The sequence below is a fragment of the Scylla paramamosain genome, unplaced genomic scaffold, assembly GCF_035594125.1.
Source record: "Scylla paramamosain isolate STU-SP2022 unplaced genomic scaffold, ASM3559412v1 Contig16, whole genome shotgun sequence".
Classification (NCBI taxonomy): domain Eukaryota; kingdom Metazoa; phylum Arthropoda; class Malacostraca; order Decapoda; family Portunidae; genus Scylla; species Scylla paramamosain.
Window position 1 is genome coordinate 1,180,276 of NW_026973681.1, and position 6,128 is coordinate 1,186,403.

Here is a 6,128-nt window from a genome sequence, read left to right on the forward strand (position 1 = left end):
GGGGGTGAGGGTAACTATGCATGATAGAAAGGTTTAAATTGTGTGTGTGGAGGAAAGTGTGCATTAAAGAAAGAAGAAAGGAATACAGGATGAGTGAAGAAATGGATAATGAAGGATAAGGTAGAGGAAAAAGAATACAGCAAAGATGAAGAAAAGATATCATTGAAGGATACATGATATGATAAGAGGGAAAAAGAATACACTGCAGGAGAAAAAGGATATCACTGAAGGATATAACAGAAAAGTATAATGAAGGATAGAACAGAAGCAAAAAAGAACACAGGAGGCATGAAGAAAACAATATTACTGAAGGATGCAAGAGGAAAAAACACAGTGCAGGTGAAGAAAAGAAGATACTGAAGGATATAACAGATGGGTGATAAGGAAAGTCATTCTCACCACATCCTCCACACCCTCCAACTGCTTCCATCAGAACAGATTGGTGTGCAAGGACTTGACCATGGGGTACTCCTTGATGACCAGATGTGAGGGATACACCACCAGTCCTGTATGGGAGACAGATAATAAACTGCACTCCCAAATGTTTTGCTCTCTCTCTTACCTCCAATACTTTCAGTTGTTATGGTGTTTTCAGGGGTGTTTTCATGGTTCCAGTGATGGTTCAGCAAGGATTCTGTATCTTTAATAGTCTGTAGTGTGAGGTATTGGGGTTTTAAACAGTACATCAACATGCAATACATTTTATCCTAACTTCCATAAGTATGTACATCAGTATACAAGATTTTCCTTTATGTAAGAGGAACTCTGGCTAAGGCCAACAAAAAGGAGAGAGAGAGAGAGAGAGAGAGAGAGAGAGAGAGAGAGAGAGAGAGAGAGAGAGAGAGAGAGAGAGAGAGAGAGAGAGAGAGAGAGAGAGAGAGAGAGAGAGAGAGAGAGAGAGAGAGAGAGAGAGAGAGAGAGAGAGAGAGAGAGAGAGAGAGAGAGAGAGAGAAAAAATAAAAAAAAGAAATTAAATGAAATAAAATAAAATGAAATAAAATAAATAAATAAATAAATAAAAATAAAAGGGCCCACTGAGGTACCAGTCTCTAGAAGACAGAGCCAAAAGAATTACCCTAAATTTAAGAAGTGTCTTGTATAAGGAAGTACAGACATAGGCAGGGAGCTCCAGAGTTTACCAGACTGACACCAATACTCGAGAGGACTCCACGTACCAGCTAGCGGAGACAACAGCAACCTTGGCTATGAGTTGCTGTCTCACGTCAGGCGCCTCAAATATGACGTTCTCAAAGGTGAGCATTGACACGGCCTCATCTGGTACATACAGCTTGACACAGGGGCTGTTGTCAGTATTTGTGTTGGGAAGATATGGGTGGTGATATTTTTATTTATTTTTTTTTTCAAGTAGGAGGGACACTGGCCAAGGGCAACAACCCTCCCCTTCCCCCCACCAAAAAATAAAAAGACCCACTGAGATGCCAGTCCCATAAAAGGGTCCAAAGCAGCAGTCAAAAATTGAAGGATAAGTGTCTTGAAACCTCCCTCTTGAAGGAATTCAAGTCATAGGAAGGTGGAAAGACAGAAGCAGGTAGGGAGTTCCAGAGTTTACCCAGAGAAAGGAATGAATGATTGAGAATACTGGTTAACTCTTGCATTAGAGAGGTGAACATAATAAGGGGTGAAAGAAAGAAGAAAGTCTTGTGCAGCGAGGCCATCAGAGGAGGGGAGACATGCAGTTAGCAAGATTAGAAGAGCAGTTAGCATGAAAACAGCGGTAGATGATAGCAAGAGATGCAACATTGCAGTGATGAGAAACCGGCTGAAGACAGTCAGTTAGAGGAGAGGAGCTGATGAGACAAAAAGCTTTTGATTCCATAATGTCTAGATGAGCAGTACAAGTGGAACCCCCCAGACATGTAAAGCATACATGGACAGATAAGGCCCCTGTACAGAGTTAGCAGTTGGGGGGGGATGAGAAAAACTGGTGAAGATGTCTCAGAACATCTAATTTCATAAGAGCTGTTTTAGCTAGGGATGTGATGTGAAATTTCCAGTTTAGATTATAAGAAAAGGACAGACCAAGGATGTTCAGTGTAGAAAGGGGGACAGTTAAGTGTCACTGAAGATGGGATAGTTATCTGGAAGGTTGTGTCAAGTTGATAGGTGGAGGAATTGAGTTTTTGAGGCATTGAATAATACTAAGTTTGCTCTGCCCCAATCAGAAATTTTAGAGAGATCAGAAGTCAGGTCTTCTGTGGCTTCCCTGCATGAACTCTTTACTTCCTGAAGGGTTGGACTTCTACAAAAGACGTAGAAAAGTGCAGGGTGGTATCATCAGTGTAGGAGTGGATAAGACAAGAAGTTTGGTTTAGGTCACTGGAGAATAATAAGAAGAGAGTGGGTGATAGGACAGAACCCTGAGGAACACCACAGTTAATAGATTTAAAGGAAGACTAGTGATCATCTACCACAGCAGCAATAGAATGGTCAGAATGGAAACTTAAGATGAAGTTACAGAGAAAAGGATAGAAGGCGCAGGAGAGTAGTTTGGAAATCAAAGCTTTGTGCCAAACTCTATCAAAAACTTTTAATATGTCCAAAGCAACAGCAAAAGTCTCACCAAAATCTTTATAAGAGGATGACTAAGACTCAGTAAGGAAAGCCAAAAGATCACCAGTAGAGTGGCCTTGATGGAACCCATACTGGTGATCAGATAGAAGGTTGTGAAGTGAAAGATGTTTAAGAATCTTCTTGTTGATGATTGATTAAAAAACTTTAGATAGGCAGGAAATTAAAACAATAGGATGGCAGTTTGAGGGATTTGAAGTCACCCTTTTTAGGAACAGGCTGAATGTAGGCAAACTTCCAGCAAGAAGGAATGGTAGATGCTGACAGAGTTGAAAGAGTTTGATTAGGCAAGGTGCAAGCATAGAGGCACAGTTTCAGAGAACAATATGAGGCACCCCCATCAGGTCCATAAGCCTTCCGAGGGTTTAGGCCAGGGAGGGCATGAAAACATGACTGTGAAGAATTTTAATAGGTAGCATGAAGTAGTCAGAGGGTGGAGGCGAGGGAGGAACAAGCCCTGAATTGTCCAAGGTAGAGTTTTTAGCAAAGGTTTGAGCAAAGAGTTCAGGTTTAGAGATAGATGTGATAGCAGTGGTACCATCCGGTTGATATAAAGGAGGAAAAGAAGGAGAAGCAAAGTTATTGGAGATGTTTTTGGCTTGGTGCCAGAAGTTACAAGGGGAGTTAGATCTTGAAAGATTTTGACACTTTCTGTTAATGAAGGAGTTTTTGGGTAGATGGAGAACAGACTTGGCATGGTTCCGGGCAAAAATATAAAGCCCATGATATTCTGGTGATGGAAGGCTTAAGTACCTTTTGTAGGCCACCTCTCTATCATGTATAGCAAGAGAACAAGCTGTGTTAAACCAAGATTTGGAAGGTAAAGAGTGAGGAATGTACACCTCCATGTCAGACTCTACTACCTCTGTTATGTACTCTGCACACAGACAGGTCTCTGACATGGAAGCAGTAGTCATTCCAAGGAAAATCAGCAAAATACCTCCTTGGGTCCCTGCAGCTAGCCAGAGGCAAAATCCTAGAGGCACTTCTGCTTATGGGGATGCTGAGGAAGGATTGGAGTGATAGGACAAGATAAAAGATATGAGATTGTGACTGGATGAGCCCAAACAGAGAAGAGAGGGTGACAGCATAAGCAGAAGGATTAGAGGTTATGAAAAGGTTAATAATGTTGGGGCATATCTCCAAGATGGTCAGGAATACAAGTAGGGTGTTGCACCGATTGCTCTAGGTTGTGGAGGATAGCAAAGTTGAAGGCTGGGTTCACCAGGATGGTCAGTGAAGGGAGAGGAAAGCCAAAGCTGGTGGTGAACATTGAAGTCTCCAAGAATGGAGATCTCTGCAAAAGGGAAGAGGGTCAGAATGTGCTCCACTTTGGAAGTTAAGAAGTCAAAGAATTTTTTAAAGTCAGAGGAGTTAGGTGAGAGGTATACAGCACAGATACATTTAGTTTGAGAGTGACTGTAATCATAGCCAGATGGTGGAAAACTCGGAAGATTCAAGAGCATGGGCAAGAGAGCAGGTTAAGTTGTTGTGCACATAAATGCAACAACCAGCTTTGGATTGAAAATGAGGATAGAGAAAGTAGGAGAGAACAAAAATGGGGCTAATGTCAGTTGCCTTAGACACCTGTGTTTCAGTGAGGAAAAGAAAATTAGGTTTAGTAGAGGAGAGATGGTTGTTTTTACAGACTGAAAATTGGATCCAAGACTGCAAATGTTGCAGGAGTTAGTGAAGAAAAAGTTGAGCAGTGTCAAGACACTTAGGGTCGATACCAGAAGAGCAGTCTGACCTGGGGACATTTGTTGTCCCCTCCCCCCGATGGTGACTCTATGAGGCTGGTGTAGGAGTCTCCATGATAATTGAGTGAAGGGTGTGTGTGTAATTAGATGCTTGTAGTTTTGTGTGAAGGAAGAGAGTTGTCTTTAGAGAGCAGGCTGTGACTGTCCCCTTTTCTTGTGAGACACAAAGGGAAACATTCATTGAGGTCACAGCTGCGTTTAATGATAAGTTCACAGCACCCCATCATCCAGTGCTTTAGGACATCACTGGGAGTAATTATCATTTTGGCAGGTGTCTACTGCCACTGGCAGGTGTTTTATGCACACTGTGTGTGCATAAAACACGCACACACACTTTTTTTCTCTCTCTCTCTCTCTCTCTCTCTCTCTCCTCTCTCTCTCTCTCTCCTCTCTCTCTCTGGTCTCTGGTGGGAGGAAGGAACAGTGTTGTGGACCTCCCTACAACACCCTAGTGACTGTACTTACAAGACTCTGCTATGGTTATGGTCTTCACAGAAGATAGTAACACAATTCCTCTCATAAATTTTATGAGGTCATGTGGATGGTCTGGCACCCAGCGTGGCAGTACCTACATGCCCTGGCCTCACCTTAGGCCAACTGAGTACTGACTCATTATCCAGTAATTACTGTCCCACTCCCTCCCCCTCCCACCACTTAGGGGATAACATGCCACACATCTGAAAAAGTCTCCAAAAATCATGCACACACAAAAAAAAAACAGATACAAGTATATGAAAAACAGCAAAACATAAGGAGTACCACAAGGTGTAATCTAAAGCCTGAGTGTAAACAAGCTATGTCTCAGACACACCGCTCAAACTTTGGCAGATTGTTGCCCAAAGTGCTGGATGATTTTTCAGTGTGCACAGACCAATGTTGCTTTTTGCACACATTTTCCATTCAAAAAAGTTAATTACAGTCCCTTAATTAACTTAGTAATTTCTGTCCATCTCCTCACCTTGAAAGCCTCACCATCAAAACATTAAGCCAGAATTTTTGTAAACAAGCTGAATGAATGTATCATGATAATAGAAATAATATTGCTTTATTACTTCATGCATGTATGCAAAAAATAAACTTGACTCGATTATTCCTGTCTACCCCACCTTTAAAGTCCTGCCATCCAAGCACTGGGCCAGAGTCCTTGTCAACAAACTGAATGCCTCTTGATAACAGAATTAATATTGTTTTATTACGCTATCCCAAAAAATTTAACTTGATTTTGTCATCTCCTCACCTTCAATGCCTTGCCATCAAACTACAATCCAGAATCTTTGTCAACAAACTGAACAATAACCAGAAATTATATTGTTTCTATTACTCTATAAAAAAAAGAAAAAAAATCATTCCTGTCTGTTCTCCTCACTTCCTCACATCATGTTAACAAAGATTCTATTATTTTATTACTCTTTATATGCAACATTTAAGTCAATCATGCCTGTCTGTCTCCTCACCTTGAAAGGCAGGCCATTAAAAACCAAGCCAGAGTCCCTTGTCAACAAAGTGAACAGTGATAGTGGTGGGTTGTCCGGCCTGCACTATGCTGGGCTGCTGCAGGACACACTATGGCTTCTTACAGCTTCACTTATTTTCTTATTCTTCTGTTCTTACACCAGACACTTGTGCTCCAGCTTTGGATGGTTCTTTTTGACCTCTCTTTAGGGACTGGCACTCTCATTGGGCTTTTTTAAACTTTTTGTTGCCCTTGATCAGTCCCCCTCTTACATAAATAAAGACCTGCACCTACCTGAAGGTCTCCTCCAGGGTGGTGGTGAGGGG